The sequence below is a fragment of the Eulemur rufifrons genome, chromosome 3 (genome assembly GCF_041146395.1).
Source record: "Eulemur rufifrons isolate Redbay chromosome 3, OSU_ERuf_1, whole genome shotgun sequence".
NCBI classification, from domain to species: Eukaryota; Metazoa; Chordata; class Mammalia; order Primates; family Lemuridae; genus Eulemur; species Eulemur rufifrons.
Genome location: NC_090985.1, coordinates 78,111,707 through 78,135,183, shown reverse-complemented (window position 1 = coordinate 78,135,183; position 23,477 = coordinate 78,111,707). Strand labels below are relative to the sequence as shown.

The 23,477-nt window shown below is 36.6% G+C and overlaps 1 pseudogene; it reads left to right on the top strand.

The window, feature by feature from the left end:
- Positions 1 to 19,809, top strand: part of LOC138381395 (DNA (cytosine-5)-methyltransferase 3A-like) — a 58,467-nt pseudogene extending 38,658 nt beyond the window's left edge.
- The last annotated feature ends 3,668 nt before the right edge of the window (positions 19,810 to 23,477 follow it).

Below are 23,477 nucleotides of genomic sequence, written 5' to 3'. Positions count from 1 at the left end.
AACATACAGCTTTTGGTTTCCCTAGTGTATGCCAAGGACCATGCCTAAGGCTTTATGTACTTCTTTCAATCCAAAAAATAATTCTGAGAGATAGGTATCATTTTCCTACTTATGGAGGAGAAAACAGAGACCAAAAGAGGCTAAATAGATTGTCCCAAGCAACCCAGTTGGTTAGCAGCGTATTCAGTATTCAAAATTAAGTTTTCAATACTAAATACCCCTTTGATAAAAGGTCAAAATGATTAAAAAGGCAGTCTCTATAAGAAAGAACTGTTGTATGTGTGAATTTTGACATAGGCATAGACTTTCTAGATTTATAGGTTATAGTCTTCCAAACTGTGGGCTGAGTTTCAAAGTATGCAAGATGATTTATACTTGAGTTATCTATGACATTTTTCTTATATTTGGGTACTTGTTTATTTTAATAGCACATAAAATTCATTACTTCACAGTTAATATTGCTTAGGGTTAGGCTAAGTAAAACAAAAAAAAAAATATGTATATAGAGGTGACGTTAGCAGTATTAACTGTGAAGTCATGAACTTGACTTCACAGCAGAATAGGAAGCTCCTGACTTTTGCTCCACTCAGGGAAACACCAAGTAAAAATCTACTCATGAATTTATTTCCTCTGAGAGATGGTCAGAGACCAATTGAGAGACTCCTATCCACCAGGCAACCAAGAAAACATCCACATCAAACAGCTAGGAGCAGCTAAGGCATACTCAGGCATGAACCCCATCCAGGCACTGTGCCATACAATTGGGAAAGGGATCTTTAATACCTATCTTCTCCCTGTGGAGAGAATGATTTTAATCTCACATATAGCACCCTAACTCTAAGGTTCCTCATGGCTTGGCTCTTAATTCACCAACTCTGGCAGTGTAGGGGATTAAACACATGAAAATCTCTTTAGGCCACAGGAAAGAAGCAGCAGTTTAATATGTGCTCTCAAGGGCTTCCACGGCTTCACCCCTAGGAGTAGTGCAGAGAAGAGCCTTAAAAATCATAACTCCCTCTTTCTTCCCAAGAAAGGTTTATGACACACACTTCCAGTAGCTACTTGGAGGCCTGGCTTCTCACTAACTTTCACTCGGGATTTAAGGAGAAGACAAATATCCCACCTAGCAGCCTGAGAAGCAGACAGGCACTTCTGAACCTGCTCCCACAGCTTACCCCAGTGGTAACTTCAAGTCTGTTAATTTCTCTTGGAAGGAGTTTGTTCACACATCAAGTATTCTAACTTTTATCACTTCCACTTGAGGGACTGCATGCAAACCATTGTAGCTCTAGGAGCAGAGGGAACAAAGTATATGCAAGTACATCTGGACTATAGAAAAAAGTAGCAGTTTTATGTGGGTGTGTAAGCACTCCGGGGGACTTCATCCTCCAGGAACAGTGCAGAGAAGGTGCTTTAAAAACGCAGCTCCCTGTTTATCCCCAGAAGGGGTTTATGCCATACATCAAGTGACCCAACTTTTACAGCTACTGCCTGAAGGACTTTATTCTAAACCTCTCAACTCTAGGAGCAGAGATTAGGCATATGTGAGTCTCCCTACATCACAGAACAAATAAATTGTCTTAAACAGGTATGGAAACACTTTCAAGGGCTACACTTCCTGGGAGCAATGCAGAAAGGAGGCGGGAATTTGCAGCCTCCACTTGCTCGCTAGAAGGGGCTTAGAGCACACACTTCCAGTGGTTACTCAGTGGCCCAGCTTCTAATGAACTTGCATCAGGAGCTAATAGGGAAAACAAACAATAGCCCTCCAGCAGCCAGAGCCAGAGCTTGGCACTTTGTGAGCCTTCTCTCTGGCTCACCCCAGTGGTAAATTCAGGACTACTCATTCTTCCTGGAAGGAGTTTGCCCATGTACCAAGTGTCATAACTTCTATAACTCCCACCCAAGGGACTATGTCCTTAAAAAACTAGCTCTGGAAGTTAATGGGGCTTTGTATTCCTGACTGGTCTTAGATCACAGAAATAGAGGAGGTGAATGTATAATATAATGGGCTCACCTCCAGCAGCTATCTCCCCAGGATCAGAGGGTTCAACCTGAAGATTTGTATAGGTGTTTGCCACAGATCCTCTACCCAGCTTAGGAAAGACAGAGTGGGAGATAAACACCCACACTCAGCTTTACTGTGAAGATGGAAGAAATTGAAACATACAGCCAACACCCCAACCTTTCCCACTACAACTAGAGAGTCTGGCTTTCAGGTCTCAAGATACTAAAAGGATGTGGCACAGCCTAAGCTCCATGGGACAATCAAAACAGAGACAGCAGTCTGGACAAAGATTTGAGAGACATTCTAAAACCTTAGTGAGATTTTTCTTCTACATGATGCCAGTCTGATAAGACTGAGAATTAATTTTCTTATCTAATGTTGAGAAACTAACACCGAGTGTCAAGAAAAATAAAGAAATGGGAATATATTCCAAATAAAAGAACAAAATAAATCCCTGGAAACCAATCCCAGTGAAGTGGAGATACGTGATTTATCCAAGAGGGAATTCAAAACAATGATCATTGAGATGTTCACCAAGGTCAAGAGAGCAATGCAAGAACAAACTGAGAACTTCAACAAAGGAGATAGGAAGTATGAAAAAGAACCAAACAGATGTCATGGATGTGAAGAATACTATAACTGAACTGAAAGATTCAATAAAGGTGTTTAACAGCAGACTAAATCAAGTAGAAAAAAGGGTCAGTGATCTTGAAGACAGGTCACTGACAATCATTCAATCTGAGGAGAAAATGTGAAAAGAATAAAAGAGTAAAGATAGCTTAAGAAAGTTATGAGACACCATCAAGCAGAGCCACTTAACAAATTATCAGTGTATCAGAAGGAGACCAAAGAAAAAGACAGAAAATATATTCAAAGAAATAATGGTAGAAATTGTCCCAAGCTTGGTGAAGGATATAGAAAGCCAGATCCAGGAAGCCCAATGCACACCACACAAGATCAGTCCAAAGGAAGCCACATAAATACACATCATAATTAAATTATCAAAGTTAAAGAGAGCATGTTCAGAGCAAATTTGTTACTAACTCAAAATAGCCTATTATAGGATATTTTATGTAAGTCTCAGTGTAACTACAAAGTAAAAACCTATAATAGATACAGAAAAGATATAAAGAAAAGATTCAAAGCATGCTAGTATACAAACCTATCAAACCACAAGGGAAAGGCTAGAGGAGGAAAGGAACAAAGAATTTACAAAACAAACAGAAAAGAAAGAACAAAACGGTACTAGTCAGTCTTTAGTTATCAATAATTAATTTAAATGTAAATGGACTAAATTCTTCAATCAAAAGGCATAAAGTGGCTGAGTGGATTAAAAAATAAAAAAGCCCCAACTATATGCTGCCTGTAAGAACTCACTTCATCTTAAAGACATTCATACCAAAAGTGAAGGAAGGGAAAAAGACATTCCATTACATGCAAATGAAAACAAAAAAAGAGCAAGGGCTCTTAGCTAGACTAAGAAAAAAAGAGGAAAGAATCAAAATGAAAAAATGAAAGAGCAGACATTACAGCTGATAACAGAAAAGGTCATAAAAGACTACTATGAATGCTTATATACCAACAAATTTGACAACATAGAAGAAATGAATAAATTCCTAGAAACATATAACCTACAAAAATGGAACCAAGAAGAAATTGGATTTATGAACAGACTGATAATGAGCAAAAAGATTTAATAAGTAATTAAAAGTCTTCATCAAAGAAAAGCCCGGGAACAGATGGCTTTACAACTGAAATCTAGCAAACATTTAAAGACTAATAACAGTCTTTCTAAAATTCTTCTAAAATATTTAGGAGGAAGTACATCCAAAATCATTTTATAAGGTCAGCATTACCCTGATACCAAAGCCAGATCCAATAAATAAATAACAAAATCAAAACAAAACAAAACAAAATAATTATAGGCCAATATTTCTTATGAACATAGATGCAAAAATCCTCAATAAAATATAGTTGACCATTGAACAATGTGAGGGTTAAGGATGCTGACCCCCATGTAGTCCAAAAGCCATGTATAACTTTTGACTCCCTAAAACTTAACTGCTAATAGCCTATTGTTACCCAGAAATCTTAACTGATAACATAAACAGTCAAATAACACATATTTTATATGTTATATGTATTATATATTGTATACAATAAAGTAAGCTAGCTATAATTAATTAATTAATTTTTAATATTATTAAAAATCATAAGGAAAATAAAATATATTCGCCATTCATTAAATGGAAGTGGATCACCATAAAGATTTTCAATCTCATCATATTTATGTTTATTAGGCTAATAAGGAGGAAGAGGAGAGCTTGGTCTTGCCATTTCAAGGTGGTAGAGTTGGAAGAAAATCCACATATAAGGGGACTCTCACAGTTCAAACCCATGTTGTTCAAGGGTCAATTGTACTAGCAAACCATATTCAACTATACATTAAAAGGATCATTCTCCATGACCAAGTGGGATTAATCCCTGGGAGGCAAGGTTGGTTTAACATACACAAATCAGTAAATGAAGGACATAATGAAGGACAAAAATTATATGGTCATTTCAATAGATGCAGAAAAAACAATTGACAAAAATTCAATGCCCTTTCATTAAAAACAAAAAATCTCTACCACTTAGGTATGGAAGGAATGTTCCTTAACACAATAAAGGCCATATATAACAAGCATACAGCTAACATCACACTCAACAATGAAAAAGATCCCAAAGATCAGAAACATGACAAAGACGTCAGCTTTCAAAACTTCTGTTCAACATAGTGCTGGAAGATATAGCTAGAGTAATTAGACACGAGAAAGAAAAACAAATCCAAGTAGGACAGAATGAAGTGAAATTGTCCCTGTTAACTGACAACATGATCTTATATAGAAAATGCTAAGGATTCTACTAAAATACTGCCAGAACTGATAAATTAATTCAGTAAAGATCCAGGATACAAAATCTACTTACAAAAATCAGTAATAGTTCTACACACTAACAATGAACTGTTTGAAGAAGAAATTAAGAAAACAATCACATTTATAGTAACACCACAAATAAAATATTTAGGAATAAATTTAACCAAGGAATTGAAAGATCTTTATATAAAAACTATTAAGACATTGGCGAAAGAAATAGAAAATGACACAAATAAGTGGAAAGATATTTCATGTTCATAGAATGGAAGAATTAATATTGTTAAAATGTTCATACTACCAAAAGTGATATATCAATTCATTACAATCCCTATGAAAATTCCAATGCAATTTTTCACGGATTTAAAAAAAAAAGAATTCTGAAATTTGTATGGAACCACAAAAGATCTTGAATAGTCAGAGTGATCTTGAGATCTTGACCAAAAAGAACAAAGCTAGAGGTATCACACTTCCAGATTTCAAAATGTATTACAGAGCTATAGAAGTCAAAACAGCATGCTATAGGCATAAAAACAAGCACAAGGATCAATTGAATGGCATAGAGATAATGGAAATAAACTCACCCATCTACTGTCAATTTATTTTGGGCTATGGTGCCAAGAACACACAATGGAAAAAGAATAGTCTCAAATAAACGGTATTGGGAAAATTGGATATAGACATGCATAAAAATAAAAATGAACCTTTATCTCACCTGTTATACAAGAATCAACTAAAAATGTATTAAGACTGAAACATAGTTTTCCTTATAGAGGTCCTTTACCTCTTTAGTTAGGTATATACCTAGATATTTTATTTTCTTTGTTGCTATTTTGAAGGGTATTGAGTCTTTAATTTGGTTTTCCGATTGACTGTTATTGTCATATATAAATGCCTCTGACTCGTGTATATTAATTTTGTAGCCTGAGACTTTGCTATATTCGTTAATCAATTCCAGGAGTCTCATGATTGAATTCTGGGGGTTTTCCAGATATAACATCGTATCATCAGCAAAAAGTGAGAGTTTGATCTCTTCCTTCCCTATTTGGACTCCCTTGATTTTGCTCTCTTGCCTGATAGCTCTTGCACGGACTTCCAATACTATGTTGAAAAGTAATGGGGACAGTGGGCAGCCCTGTCTGGTTCCAGTTCTAAGTGGGAGTGCTTTCAATTTTTCCCCGTTCAGAATGATGTTGGCTGTGGGTTTGTCATATATAGCTCGTATCATTTTTAGGTAGGTTCCATCTACGCCTATTTTGTTAAGCGTTTTTATCGTAAAAGGGTGTTGAATTTTGTCAAATGCTTTTTCTGCATCTAATGAGAGTATCATATGTTTTTTGTTTTTGCTTCTATTTATGTGGTGAATTACATTTATAGATTTATAAGGAAAACTATGAAACACTGAGAAAAGAAATAGCAGAACTTGCAAATAGATGGAAAAATATACCATGCTCGTGGATCGGAAGAATCAACATTGTTAAAATGTCTATACTACCCAAAGTGATCTACAGATTCAATGCAATCCCTATTAAATTACCAACATCATTCTTCACAGATGTAGAGAAAATAATTATACACTTTGTATGGAATCAGAGAAGACCCTGTATAGCAAAAGCAATTTTAAGCAACAAAAACAAAATGGGAGGTATTAATTTGCCAGACCTCAAACTATACTACAAGGCCGTGGTTCTTAAAACAGCCTGGTACTGGCATAAGTACAGGGACACAGACCAGTGGAACACAACAGAAAATCCAAATATAGAACCATCCTCATATAGTCACCTAATTTTTGACAAAGCAGGAAAGAATATACTCTGGGGACAAGAATCCCTATTCAATAAATGGTGCTGGGAGAATTGGTTAGCCACTTGTAGAAGACTGAAATAGGACCCACAGCTTTCACCTCTCACAAAAATCAAATCACGGTGGATATCTATCCCTCCCTTCCCCACCCCCCCTTCCAACTACATGATGGTGCAATGCGCACTATCTGGGGAACAGACACGCCTGGAGCTCTGACTTGGGGGGGAAGGTGGTACATGGACAACGTATGTAACCTGCAATTCTGTATCCCCCATAACAATAAGATGAAATAAAAAAAAAATAAAAATAAATAAATAAATCACGGTGGATAACAGACTTAAACCTTAGGCGTGATACAATCAGAATTCTAGAAGAAAATGTAGGAAAGACTCTTACAGACATTGGCCTAGGCAAAGAATTTATGAAGAAGACCCCCAAGGCAATCACAGCAGCAACAAAAATAAATGAATGGGACATGATTAAATTAAAAAGCTTCTGCACAGCCAAAGAAACAGTCCAGAGAATAAACAGACCACCTACAGAATGGGAAAAAATTTTTGCATACTACACATCAGATAAAGGACTGATAACAAGAATCTATTTAGAACTCAGGAAAATCAGCAAGAAAAAATCAAACAACCCTGTCAAAAAGTGGGCAAAAGACATGAATAGAAACTTCTCAAAAGAAGATTATAAGAATGGCTAACAAACATATGAAAAAATGCCCTAATCATCAGAGAAATGCAAATCAAAACCACAATGAGATATCACTTAACCCCAGTGAGAATGGCCTTTATCAAAAAATCCCAAAACAACACATGTTGGCGTGGATGCGGAGAGACAGGAACACTCATACACTGCTGGTGGGACTGCAAACTAGTGCAACCCCTGTGGAAAGCATTATGGAGGTATCTTAAACAGATTCAAGTAGACCTGCCATTTGATCCAGCAATCCCATTATTGGGCATATACCCAAAGGAAAAAAGGTCATTCTGTAACAAAGACACATGTACCCGAATGTTTATAGCAGCACAATTCACAATAGCAAAGATGTGGAAACAACCCAAATGCCCATCAATACGTGATTGGATTAGTAAGCTGTGGTATATGTATACCATGGAATATTATTCAGCTATAAGAAATAATGAAGATACGACATCTCTATGGTTCTCCTGGAGAGAGCTGGAACCCATTATATTAAGTGAAATATACCAAGAATGGAAAAACAAGCATCACATGTACTCACCAGAAAATTGGTTTCCCTGATCATCACCTAAATACACATCTGGGAACGACACCAATCGGATATCAGACTGAGGTGGGGGGTGGGGGAGGAGATGGATGTATGCCTACACAATGAGTGCATTGCGCACCGTTTGGGGAATGATAACGCTTGAAGGTGCTGACTTGGGAAGGGAGGGATATATACCTACATGATGGGTGCAACTGGCACTATCTGGGGAACAGACATGCCTGGAGCTCTGAGTTGGGGGGAAAGGCGGTACATGAGCAACGTATGTAACCTGCAATTCTGTATCCCCCATAACAATAAGATGAAATAAAAAAAAAAAAAAGACTGAAACATAAGATCTGAAACTATAAAACTACTGGAAAAAAACCACAGAGCAAAATCTCCATGACATTGATCTGGGAAGAGATTTCCTAGATATGACACCCAGAAGCAGAGGCAACAAAAACAGAAATAGATGAGTGAAATTATATCAAACTAAAAGGCTTCTGCACAGAAAAGGAAACAATTAATAATGTGAGGAAACAACCCACAGACTGGGGAAAAATATTTGCAAATCATACATTGGATAAGGGGCTAATTCCAAAATATTGAAGGAACTCAAACTACTCAATAACAAGGAAATAAATAATCCTGTTTAAATATAGGTAAAGGAATTGAATAGACATTTCTCAAAAGAAGACATAGAAATAGCCAACAGATACATGAAAAAAGGTTCTACAACATTATTCATCAGAAAAAATGCAAATTAAAATCACAATGAGATATCACTTCACACCTTTTAGATTGCCAATTAACAAAAAGATGAAAGATAACAAATGTTGATGAAGATGTGGAGAAAATGGAACACTTATACACTGTTGGTAGTATTGCAAATTAGTACAGCCACCTTGGAAAACAGTATGGAGGTTCCCCAAAAAACTAAAAATAGAATTACTGTATGATCCAGCAATCCCATTACTGGGTAGATACTCAAAGGAATTGAAATTAATGTATTGAAAAGATACCTACACCCCCATGTTTATTGCAGTGTTGTTTACATTATCTAAGATATGGAATCAATCTAAACATTCATCAACAGATGAATGGATAAAGAATATGTGAGATACACACACACACACACACACACAAATAAATATCATTCAGCCATAAAAACTAATGAAATCTTGTCAACATATACGAGACTAGAGGACATTGTGTTAAGTAAAATAAGCCAGGCACAGGAAAACAAATACTGTATGATCTCACTTATATGTGGAATCTAAAAAAGTCAAAGCATAGAAGTAAAGAGTAGCATGGTGGTTACTACTGTTTAGTAGCAGTAGTTGGATGGGGGTGGGTGTTGGGGGAGGTGAATGGGCAAAGGGAGAAATTGATCAATGGGTTCAAAGTTATAGTTAGGAAAAATAAATTCTGGTGTTCTATTTCACAGAAAAGTGACTAAAATTACTAATAATGTATTATAATATATACCTCAAAATAGCTAAAAGAGGAGTTGAAATGTTCTTACTATAAAAAATGGTAAATATTGGAAGTGGTGCATATGATAATTACCCTGGCTTGATCATTTCACAAGGTATACATGTATCAAAACATCACATTGTACCCCAAAGATATATATAATTATTACTTATCAATTAAAAATAAAATAAAACTTTAAAAGCATGCATAACTTTAAAAATTAAATAAATTACAGTACAGGCAATCAACAAATATTACAAATTTGATGATAGCACAGATATTTCTGTTATTTAAGAATTATTCCCCAAATCCCTGTCCTGTGTAGTACTATGATAGACAAAACAGAAAGATTAATTGTACATTTTATTTTAAATTTTAGTTTCTTTTTTCTAATTGTGTAGTACAGCTATACTATGCAAGGTCACGATAGTAACAGTATTCCTTCCTTTTTCTCCCACAAAACTTAAGTCTTCTTTTTTTTATCTGCCTCATAAACGATGTCATTTCTTTCCTTAACATACCATAATCAGAACTCAGCCATGGGATTCCTTATATATGGTTCAAAGAAAAGGTCATCTCATTTATCCAGCTTTTTACTCATCTAAACAAAATTAATATTTCATCATTCTTCTTTTCACAGTCCTCAGGAAACAGCACCATTTTATCACTTACTGCATTGTGGTTGAGTTATATTTTCTCATGTAACTCCTGAAATCAACTGCACATCATCAAAAGCCTATCAAAGCAGAAATTTTCTCTCTATTATTTTAATCTCTGGGCCTAGCATATTGCCTGACATATTTCAAGTTTTTTATCAGAAGAAAAGAAGCATAGAGTGGGGAATCCGGGCTCAGTTCTTGTGTTCCTGATCCTTAGGCTTTTCTCCTGTATGGGGTGTACATAGTCTTTGGTGTATAATTCACGAACAAGGGGAGGAAGATAAAAGAGACAAATTCCAGGGTGATTCAACGTCAAGGCCAGACAGCTTTGATTGGAGGAGTTTGGTAGATGGAGAAGCACAAAGCAAAAGAAAATGAGGAACGCAGACCCAGAATAGGTCCAGAGGGGAAGTCAGCAAACGGGACCTGAACTGGGAACATGTCCGCAAATGTTTTCTGCTGGGAATTTGCCTCTTCCCATTGTATCAGGAAGGGTGCTAGTAAGTGCTCTAACGATCTGACATGAGAGAGATTTCCTGAAGTGAATTTGCCTGGCATACTCAATTTCACTAATGTATGCACGATAAAGGAGGCAATCTTGCTTGATGTTTTATGGGCTGGACATAAAGGATGTAAGGGCCAGTATGCACTTTTGATTATAAGCTAAAAATAATGTCATTTACCCCACTGATAAGATGTGAGAAAGATGCAACAAAAGATACATGTCATTCTAATCATTCCCAGACAGACCTCCTGTTGAGTCTCCATATGATTGGAGAGAATGAATAAGAAATTAGTCAAGTGAAATGACACAGTAGGCTGTCTAAACCAAGAATTGAGAGCTACAGTCCTGGTGGTTAACACAACGTGGTCAATCTCTGGTTGATTTGGCCTCTGCATTGTGTGAAAAAGTGAGCATGGGATTATACCACGTCGGAAAGCTACTGTTTTCATTTCTTGGACTTCTGTAACCCTTTGCAGCCAAGATAACAGTGACAGCAAAACAAGTTTGCACAGCATAAGAAAAACCTCACAATTTGTCTTTTAATGCTAGTAAGAAAATGGCATTCCCGTAGTGATGCTTGGGAATGTGGGATATAGTGGGCAATGAATGCTTTGTTGCACGAAGCAAACTCTGTGAACTGAGCTCATGAGAGCAGCCTTTTTCTTTTCCACTAGGATCTTAATATCAGTACAAATGCATGTTGTTTTTTGCTAAGTGTGACTTACAGGAAATGTCAGTGAAACTACCTACCTAGAAAGGCAACAGAGAAATCCACTTATCCTTAGGCACAAAACTAAGGATAAAACTGGACATGAGTCTTTAAGCACAGTCTGAAGCTTATTGATAGTGGAAACTAGTTAGATCACCTTATAAAAAGTGTGCTTGATTTCATTCTTTACTTTTAAAATGTATTTTCATCATTTAAAACCATTCAATTTAGATAAAACAATTAAAATTATGTGTTCTTTTGGAAAAATCTTTGGCCTCTTGTAGGGTTTTTATACTTAGACTTTTATTTTTTGGCTCTATTAACCTTTAAACATTGGTTACTCAGACTTATTTTGCACACATGATAGACATTTCCAAAGCTTCTTAATCTCTTTCATTTGTCTGCATAGCATCTTCCAGTTTTCAAAATGCTTTCAAATCCATTGCTTCATGTTGTCCTTACAATAATCTGTGTTATAAGCAGAGAATTTATGGTAATCTCCATTTTATTGATGAGGAACTGATGTTCTATGAGAGGAAAGCTGCGTGAAGAACCATAACAATTTTACCTTTTGTCCATTGCTTATGTCTTTTGTCTTCTATGCAAATTGACCTGGCATTTTAGAAAGCTTTAGTGATAAGAAATTGAATAAATTCAAATTAGTTGGGAATCCTCCATGGATCATGAGTTGTGGAAGCTTCCCCTGTATATGACAGAGTGCTATGAATTTATTTGATCTGGAGAAGATTTTATGTTATGACTTAATATTGGTGTTTTATGCTACAAGATGAGATAAATTCAGGTAACATGCCAGAATTGGCTTTACAATTTCTCATTGGTACCTCTCTTTGAAATGACACCAGTGTGAATGTCCAACTTCAATGTCAAATTCTTGACATAGTGAATGTTGTAGGTTGAACATTGTCCCTCAAGAATTAATGTCAACTCAGAAATTCAGAATGAGACCTTATATTTGGAAATAAAGTTTTTTGCATATGCAATTAGTTAGGAATCTTGAGATGAAATCATATTGGATTTAGGATGGATCCTTAATCCAATGACTGGTGTCCTTATAGGGAGAGGAGAGGACACAGAGATGCATATTCAGAAATGGAGACCAGGTAAACATCTGTGCATAAATAGAAATAATGCACAGCTACAAGCCAAGTGAATGCCAAGAATTGCTGGGAGCAACAGAAGTCAGGAAGAGGGAAGAAAGGATTCTTCCATAGAGCCTTCAGAGGGAGCATGATCCTGCTAACACTTTGATTTTGGACTTCTAACCTCCAGAACAGTGAGAGAATAAATTTCTTCTGTTCTAAGCCACTAACTTTGTGATAATTTGTTATAGACCTAGTGAATAACTACAGTGGACAACAATGTTCTGCACAAGATAACTCTGGTTCCTGGTTTTCTATAGGGAGCTGAGGTCCAGCTTACTGCACTGCATATGATTCCACTCCTCACTTTGGCTAGACATTGAAAGTACACATAGACACATCTGGCCATGCATCTACTATGGGTTGTTTTGGCTTCAACTCAATTTCACTACTTTAGGATTGAGTTTCCCCCCTTGTTTATGGCATCCACCTGTTTCATCCCTGTTTTGAGACCAGCTATATACAAAGTCTGTCTGGAAAGTACCCAGCCATGTAATATGAAAAATGGAGACATTTATCAAAGAAGATACAAGAAAGATTGTACATAGGACAATGACGTCTCAGTCCCCTTCAAAGTACGCACTGTGGGACCTTTGTTGATTGCAGCCCATACACGTTTGACATTCTCAGGTGTTCTGCTTGTTGCAGGCCTTCCGGAATGTGGATCACTTTCAACAGATTCTCAACCATCTTTGAAACATTCGTGTCACACTTTTATTTGTGCTACACTCATTGCATCGTACCCAAAATCCTTCTGAATTATCTGAACAGTTTCTGTGGAGGATTGTTTAAGCTTAACACAAAATCTGATGCAGATTCGTAGCTCTACTCACTCAGTCATCTTAGATGCAAGGGCCACACCATACACATGTACACATGGTCACTCAACGGCATCTAGCGCCCCACTGACTAGTACAGTGAAGTAGTCATTGTTCACACATGCGCATTCCAGTCCACCCACCTTGGCTGCCAAGTTACATCAATGTTGATGTCATGTAAACTGTTTTTTTATATTAACAATGGCTGGATACTTTCCGGACAGACTGGTATTTCTATTTCTCTTTGTCATATTCTATCCAGGATTTCTATGTATTAGTATGCTGTTCCGTGAGTTACAGGCAAACTTTCAGTCAACTCCTTTTCCCTTGTCAATTTATCATGTATCCTGGCTGGACATCTCTAAATTAAAAAAAAAAAAAAATCCAATGTTAGGCAAGTGCAGTTAATATATGAATGTGGCTTCAGATTTTCTTAGTTGGGAATAAAAGGATACTTCCTTGAATTTTTTTTTCTTGGTAATCTAAAATCTTTGTCTGCAATGAAATGTCTTAATTTTTTCAATGTCTTAGAACAAACCTGAAACATATTTAGCTAAGGTACAGCTCATATTCTCTTTAAAAGTGCTTTTAGTTGAGAACCTTAGAACTCTTAAAAGGACTGTAGCATGTGTTTGGATGGCACTGTAAGAATGAAGATTTTAGCATTTACATTTATGCTATTTGTGTCTTATTATCTACTTTCAATGTGCTTTTAGAGTGAAAGTATCACTACTTCTACTTTGGGTTTTTAACTAAAAGGAGGGATATTTTTCTATTTTTATATTTACTTCCTTTTCTTTCCCAAGTCTCTTGTCTGTGAGAAGCAAGTACAGAATTATTTGAACTAAATATTATAGAGCAGCTGTGTTAATGAAAGCATTTGTTTTCATTTATTTTATGTGCACATACCTAAAGAGTTATGCAAAGTCTATGCATTTATAAATCTGATGAATGGATATCATAAATAAACACAGAAATGGCATTCAGTTAGAAACCAGAATATGCAGTGAAAGGGATTATATAAACTATACAAACAGACAGGAAATTCCAGCTCTGTAAGATTTCTTGAGGCAATGGTATATCATCACTTGCTTTTAGTTTGACATCATTGTCTACTTATTACCTAGTACTTGAACATTTTTGCAGTTTGAAGTAGTCCAATGTTGTGTATATTGATGCTTGTGAAGTTGGAATATGGTCTATTGAGCTATATGAATTAGAGATGAAAAAGGCCAGTTTAAATATAGTCACATATATTTAACTTGTACAAAGGAGTTAATAGAATATAAATAATCTTTCATTAAATTTACTTGGAAATAGTGAAGATATACAGATTGTAGAACCAATGCTAATAATTTTTAATGGAACCTATCCCAAAAATTCATAAAATAACTTTTAATTTGATATTTTAAAATATTTAAGATGTTAAGTGAGGATTTCCAGTTCAGCTCTACCATGTAAAGAGCTCTGATGTTTTATCTCTACCATTGTAAGGAGCCAAACTGACAAACCGAAAAGCAATAAAAATGAGAAAAAACAATGAAATGGTTTTTCTTGAACCCTTCAGAAAACTGAGGTTGCAGGAAAAATTGCCTCTCCAAAATTTAAGAAAACATTTGTTTCTAAAGGGTTTCAACTGACCCCTACATACCTGGAACTGTAAACTGATAAAACACTTAAAATGATAATTTTGATGAATTGGTGGAGGCTGGATGTGGACTAGCTTAGCATAAGCGTGAGAACTCATGGAATCTACAGTCTAATGGAGAGCCCCACATTTTTGTGGAGTTTTTCTACTGTAGCTGCACTAGGTTCTTACAATGAAGATCCAAGAAAGATATCCTCATAGCTGTAGCTTTGAGTAAAGACTAATCGTTGTGAAATACAACCAAAAGAAAAGCCTACTCTCCCAGAAAAAACCCTACCAGAGCCTTATCCTAGCTCCCAGAATGGCACTGTTCCCACTTCAGCCTCATTTGCCTTTCTGTCTCACTAAAGGACAGAGGAAATTCCAGAGAAGAAACATTTGTGAATGTCAATGTCCAGAAACACAGGCCCAATAAAAGACTGAGATTTAATATTAAGATTCTAGATTCTAGATTCTAGATGTTTCCATCTCCCCATACCTTATCATCATCCTAACAAGACTGTGATATAAAAAGGGTAAATTATAGCCTACATAGCTGCAAGACACAGACCCTGTGTGAAGGAACACACAGGATTCTACTTCTGGCCTTGTCTGGGCACTAGAAGTCCAGACATAGACACATCTGTTTATGCGCCTCCCGTAAGTTGCTTTGGCATTGAATCCTCTAGGTTTGAATTTCCTTCTAATTTTGGCACCAGTTTTATATAAGACCATCGATATACACTTTTTGTCATAGTCTAGCAAAGCCTAGCTCAAGAGCGGGGACAAAAACAAGGACACTAGAGAAATTTAAAGCTTTCGACAGCTACAGCTGCAGTAGACATTAAACACAGCACAACCCTTACCCATATTAATTGGAGTCTTCACACTAACAGCTGATTGACCTCAATTCCGAATATCTAGAACAAGAAGTCCTGATTTCAACAAAAAAATGACAAGGCATGCCAAAAAAAAAAAAAAAAAAAAAAAAAGAAGAAGAAGAAAAGAAAAGAAAGAAAGAAAAACCAACATCCAAAGAGCAAAGCAAGCATCAGAACCAGATTCAAGATATAACACACGTTGGAATTTTAAAAAAGGGAATTTAAAATAACTGGGATAATATGTCACGAGATCTATTGGGAAAAGTAGATTATAAGCAAAAACATGAAAATATAAGTAGAAAGATAAAAATACTAAGAAAGGGTCAAAAGTTAACGCTAGAAATCAAGAACTCTTTAACAGAAATGAAGAATGCTTCTTGAGAAATTATATGTAGACTGGACACAGCAGAAGAAAGACTAAGTGAGATTAAAGACAGGTTAATTGAAACTTCCCAAACTGAAATGCAAAGAGAAAAGAATAATGCATTAGAGAAGAAAAGAAAAGAAACAGAACAGGACATCCAACAACTGTGAGGGTAATTCCAGAAGATTTGACATATGTATAATTAGAATACCAGATGCGAAGAAAGAGGGAATAGAGCAAAAGACATATTTGAAATAACAATGCTTAAGATTTGAAAAATTAATGGTAGAAACAAAACCACAGATTCAGGAAACTGAAAGGACACTAATTAAAATAAATAGCAGAATTAAGAGCAGTTGCATACATTTTCAACGTGTAGAAAACCCAAGACAAAGAGAAACTCTAGAAAGAATCTATGGGGTGGGGAAGCTGGGGAATCTTACTTCTAGAGGAACAAGAGTAAAATCATAGTAGATTTCTCATCAGTAAACATGAAACAAGAATAGACTGAAATATTTAAAATATTGAGGAAGAAAAACAACCTAGATGTCTATATTCAGTGAAATTATCCTTTAAAAGTAAAGGACAAATCAAGTATTTGCCACACAAAGATAGGGACTTCTTTGGCAGCAGATCTGCCTTGCAAGACATATCAAAGAAGTTCTTTAGGGAAAAAGAAAATAAAGTAAATAAAAATCTCAGATCTACATAAAGAAATGGCATTGGTTCCTGTTTTGCTTAAAAAGATGTGTTTGAGCCTAGTTATAATTTAAAATTTACGGTCAGAAACCACAATTACTTTTGTACCAACCTAAGAGATGCACAGCCCAATGGCAGATGCCTAGGACAAGGGGTGCCTGGCGGGAAGGGGCATGCTACTCTGCAGGGACCTCTGTGTGTTTCGCTATCCAGATGCTCTCCAAACCTTATTCTTTTGGTGTTTTAGAGAGGTTCCATTATGTGGGCATGATTGATTAAATGTTATTGGCCATTAGTGATTAATTGAACCCTCACCTTATCTCCCCTTCCTCTCCCTAAGCTAAAAGTTCCAACCCTCTAAAGCTAAAGAGACCTTAGCCATAAGCCATCTCATTAGCATTCAAAAAACAGGCATATCCCTTTGGAGATTCCAAGGATTTTAGAAGTTGTATGACAGGAAATGGGGACAAAGACCAAATATATATATCTAATTATAAATCACCTTATCACAGTAACATATTTTGGCCTTCCTATATTAGTAAAGTCTAAGTGTGAGGCATATCCACATAAATCTTATTTTTGGAAATCAAAATCTTTTGTCTAAAATTTCCCAATAAGATTAAGAATTTTAGTGTGAATTATCCCCAATTTGTTGATAAGAGCTTTTAGATTTTTAGGTTTAACAAGGTTAAGGTTGAACATATTTTATCTTTCATGGCTATGAGAACATAGATTAATGCTTTTTTTCTTTTTTAAAAGATAAACATTATGAATGATAAAAAAGTTAAGAGAGTGAATAAAAATATAATATATAATAAAAAATATAATAATAAAATAAATAATAAAATAATAAAAATAATAAAAAATATACAAAAGGAACTTGCCCACTTCTCAAAAGGCCTTTCTCTTGAACCCGTGCAGAAAGAATTGGTAAGTAGAAATCATTTGCTTTTTTTATAGCCTATAAATTGAGGGCTGATAAATTAAACTCCAAATTTTCCAAAAAAAAAAAAAAAGAAAGAAAGAAAGGGTATTGGAAAAGGAATAAATGAAGCTAAAATATTTTTTCTTAATTGATATTAAAGTATCAATTGTATATAGCAACAGATACATGATATGAATAACAGCAGTGTCATCAAGGATGGAAGAGAGTAACTGAGGCTACACAAGGTCCCTGCACGACATGTGAAGAGGTACAGTGTTATTTGAAAATGCACTTGTAGCAGTTAAAAATGTATATTGAAACTCCAAGGCAAACACTAAAAAAATTTTTGCTATGCTAAAAGAGGAGATAAAAAGGAATCATAAATGCTCAACTGGAAATAGGGATGCAAAAAACGTGGGAAAATAGAAAACAAAACAAAAATAATGAAGGGGAAACAACTGTAAACATGGTGGATATTAATCTATCAATAATCGCTTTAAATGTGCATGATCTAAATATACCAATTAAAAGAACAAGATTAAGAGAAAGAAATAAAAAGATTAATGCGAAAAATAAAAAAAAAATAACAACAATATGTTGTCTTAAGCAATACACTTTAAGTATAAAGACTGGAGAGCGGCAGCTACTTACAGAGCTGCAGGGCCAGGGCTCACCCGGAGCTGAACCGCAGAAGGGCTGCACCTGGCCTTGCAGGCTGAGAGGAAAGCCAAGGTAATTGTAGTAATGATACTGTGGAAGGAAACCAGGGGTCTGGGGAGTCTCAGAAGGTGCAGGAGGCCACAGATCCTGCATCTTCTACTGTGGCCACTGCATCTGAACCTGTCAGGGTCGATGCCAGGGACAAGAATGCCACCAAAATGGAGGATGATGAACTGGAGTATGAGGACAGCCAAGGCTTTGGCACTGGGGAGCTTGTTGTGGGGGGAGACTGTGGGGCTTCTCCTGGTGGCCATGCGGCATTGTGTTTTGGTGGATGACCGGCTGGAGCAGAGCAGCAAAGTCACCTGCTGGGTCATCTGGTTTGCAGACGACAAGTTCCCAGTGGTGTGTGTGGAGAAGTTGATGCTGCTGAGCTCATTTTGCAGTGTTCCACCAGGCCACCTACAACAAGCAGCCCATGCACAGCAAAGCCATCTGTGAAGTCCTGCAGGTGGCCAAAAGTCACTTTGGGAAGTTGTTCCTGCCATGCCATGAAAGTGATAAGATTGACGCTGCCAGAGCCCTACAGTTACAGTACAAGCTAATAGTTGAATGGGCCATTGGGGGGTTCCAGTCCTCTGGCCTCAAGGGCCGGGAGCCATGAGCAGAGGAGAAGAATCCCTACAAAGAAGTTTACACAGACATGTGGGCTGAACCTGAGGCAGCTGCCTGTGCACCACCCCACCATCCAGAAAGCTCAGAAAGAGCACAACAGAGAAGCCCAAAGTCAAGGAGATTATTGATTAACTCACAAGAGAGTGGCTGATGTACAAGGCGCAGCAGAACTACCAGAATATGGAAGACATTTGTTTCCCTTGTGGGAGCCTCACTGTCATCCTGGAACACCATCTCTTCATGGAAGGGATGTGCCAAAATGGCAAGAAATGCTACCTGAAGTGTGCGTATCAATACTTATGACAATGGCTATTGGTCCTGCACCACCTGTTGTGGGGGACACGAAATGCTCATGTGCAGGAACAACTGCTGCAGGTGTTTTGTGTGGAGTGTTGGACCTCTTGGTGCCCAGGTGGCCATTAAGGAAGACCCCTGGAACTGCTACAAGTGCGGGCACAAGGGCATCTACTGGCTTCTGTGGCAGTGGAACGTCTGGCTCGCTAGGCTCCAGATGTTCTTCACCAATAACTACAAGCAGGAGTTTGACCCTCTGAGGGTTTACCCGTCTGCCTCAGCTGAGAAGAAGCAGCTCATCTGGATGCTGTCTGTCTTTGATGGAATCCCTACAGGGCCCCTGTTGCTGAAGGATTTGGGCATTCAGGTGGACCACTACATTGCCTCGGAGGTGAGTTAGTGAGAGATATATATGGTATTGTTAACTATTACAAAAAGAACCTGTTGCCTAGACAATATAGCAAGACTCAGTCTCTAAAATAATGGTAACAATAATAACAGAAAAAACTTTATCTCAGCGTGGTGGTATGTGCCTGTAGTCCCAGCTACTGGGGAGACTGAAGGAGCAGGATCATTTGAGCTCAGGAGTTTGAGGCTGCAGTGAGCTATGATTGCATCAGTGAACTCCAGCTTGGATGACAGAGTGAGACCTCTGAAAGATAAATAAATAAATAGTAAGTTAAACATAAATGGATAGGTAAAGATTATGGTAACAATAATAAAAGGAAAGGTGGAGTAGCTATATTAATTTCAGACACGGCAAACTTCAGAACAAAGAACATTATCAGGGATAAAGAGGGGCTTTACCTAATGATAAAGTGATCAATTCCCTCAGAAGACACACCAATCTTAAACGTGTGTGAACCAAATAACAGAGTGTCAAAATAGGTGATGCAAAAACTGGTAGAACTGAAAGGAGAAAGAGACAAATCCACTATTTTAATTGTAGACTTCAATACTCTACTTTAGTAATTAATAGAATTTCAGTAAGGACATAGTTGACCTGAACAGTGCCATTAACTTTGTCTAAATGACCTTTACAAGATACTCCATATGATAATAACAATACACATTGTCCTAAAGCTCATGTGGTACAATTAACAAGATAGATTACATATTGAATATAAAACACATTTGAACAAATTTAAAAGAATGCAAATCATATAAATATGTTCTCAGGCCAGAAGGCAATTAAACTACAAATCAATAAATAAAAGATAGTGGAAAATCCTCAAATATTTGGAAATCAAACAACACACTTCTAAATAACTCATAGATCAAACAAGTCTTAACAGCAATTAAAAATCATTTTGAATTAAACAAAAAGGAAAATATAACTTATTAAAATGTGTGTAATACAACAAAAGCAGTGTTTAGATGGGAACTTATAGCATTATATGCATATATTAGAAAAGATAAAATTATCTGAAATGAAAACCTAAACTTCCACTTTAGGAAACTAGACCAATGTAAACCTAAAGCAGGCAGAAAAAAATTAACATAAAATAAAGCAAAAATCAATGAAACTGAAAACAGGAAAACAATAGGAAGAACAACAAAACCAAAATCTGGTTCTTTGAAAAGATAAATAAAATTGGTAACTCTCTAGCCAGGCTAACCAAGAAGAAAAGAAAGAAGACTCAAATTACTATTATCAGATATGCAGGAGGAGCCATCACTATTGATCCTATGAACATCAAATAGATAGTAAAATAATAAGAGATTGAGTATATTCAGTAGATTACAGTTTTAGTCATAGAGCTCCAGTGTCAACATATGAGCTTCATTCAAGCACTTTCAGGCATTGAGAAGGAATTCCTGGGGGAACTTGCCTAGCAGGAGGAGTCAATTCAGAATGGCTGATAAAGAGCCTCCCAGGAAGAATATCATACTAAAAGAAGTTAGAATAATGGTTAAATAAATCATGGAGTTATAGTTGTAAGAAAAAAAAGCTCCTGTTAATATCTTTAACCCATGTCTTTAGGGAAGAGAAAAAGGAAGATGAAAGGAAAAATATGGGTGAAAACCCTATAGATCTATTTTGTTGAACTCCAGTCATTGGTACCTAAGCAACATGCTCCAAGAATGAGCAGATGGTAACATAAAGGAAAGGAAATGATTATCTCTAAGACAACAATGTGGCTTTGATACCAGAAAGCAAAGAATGTCTGTGGGGAAAAAGGAAATGGTAACTCACTTTCATAATATTCATGATGATATGGGTTAATGTATCACTTAAGCTGAAATGTTCACTTTTTTACCTCCCACTCTCTTGTCAACCACTGAAACCACTCTTGTCATTGTTGCCAACAACAACCTCCATCTTGCCAAATCCAATATTTTAGTCTCACTATTCATTTTACTCTACTTTGCAGCAGCAATTGACAAGGTTGATCACCTTCTTTCTCAAAACCCTTCTTTGCTAACTTTCATGACATTATATTTACACGTGTTTTATTCTACCTTTCTATTCCTTCCCACCTCCATTTGGTAATTCTAATATATTTGCTACCTCTCCCTTGAGCCTTGGCCTAATATATCCCATGAAGTGTTCCAAGTAATTACCCTGGGATGTTTAATAGGAATCTCAAACTTAATATGACCAAAACATCATGATTTCCTCCTTCCCCACACACCCTGGCTTTCTCAATGGCGTCACTGTTGGCTCTGTTACTAAGACTAAAATCCCTATAACCTCTATTGAATTTTTCCCTCACAATCCATATCATCTTCGAATTTTATCAGTTTCATTTTCAAAATAAATCTAAAATGCAACCAGGTCTTACTATCTCCGTACTTGTCCAAGCCACATTATATCTTCTCTGGAAAAACGATAGTCTTACCAAATTCCCCACCTTCTTTCTTGGTGTCCAACTGCATATTCTCCATAGAGCAGTAAGATGATCTTATAGAACATAAAAAGAGAACATGTCTCTTCTTTCTTCAAAACCCTCCAAGGGCTTCTCATCTTGCTAAAAATAACACCTAAGCTCCTGACCACTGTTCCTGAGTCCCCTACGAGTTTAGTACCTTAGCAAGCTGTTCAATTTTGGCTCCTGTCACTTTTCTCTTCACTTACTCCGTTTCACTTATATTGAGGATTTTGCTGTTTTTTGAACTCAATGAGCATTTTTATGTCTTAAAGTTTTCTTTTAGATCTGAACAAGTAGGGTGTCTACTCTAGGTTCTGTGCTTGAGAGAGCCCCTGTTTTGACCATCCTGTGGCCACAACCTACTTCAAGGGGCCAGGAGACCCTGGTGCACTCACCTATTCTAGTCTATGTTCTGCATATCTGGACTTGTAGTTTCTTGTCCTGCTTAGGCCAATTCTACAGATCTTTCCTCCAGAGGGCAGACTGTAGCACACATGTTGCTCACCCCACCGTAGGTATGTGCACACAGGGGACTGAGTGATGGCTAAGGCATGCCTATTTCTGTGTGGGGGCGTGTGAACAGTGTTTAGACTTGCACACAGTCTTGTTCATAAGCAGGAGAATGAGATCCCTCACAGTGATGGTCTGACCAAAAAGCAGGAACAAAAAGAAGGCAGACTTTAGATTGAAAATTCGGGGGCAAGGACTTGCTCTCCCTACCCAGGCATATTTCTGCTTGATACCGCATGGGGTCCAGGATTTCTAAGTTTAAAGTGACACTCCAGGTTTTCATGGAGGTGTATTTGTCAAAATAGTAGGAAGAATATCTTCATTTAATGGTTTTTTTGGTTAATTTGGTGTTGTTTTAAAAATAAATTATACTATAGATATGAATGCTTTGAAAATGTACAAAGTGTATTATTTAATAAAATGAATACCTCATCCATTTTTTTGTTTTCAGTTTTTTTATTGTGGTAAAATACACATAAAATTTACCACCTTAATCATTTTTAAGTCTACATTTCAATGGCACTAATTCATTAAGAATGCTGTGCATCGTTATTATCATCCATCTCCATAACTCTTTTCATCTTGTAAAACTGAAACTCTATACCAGATGAATAGTAACTTCCCATTCTCCCTCCACTAACCTCTGGAAACTACCATTCTACTTTCTATTTCTATGATTTTGACT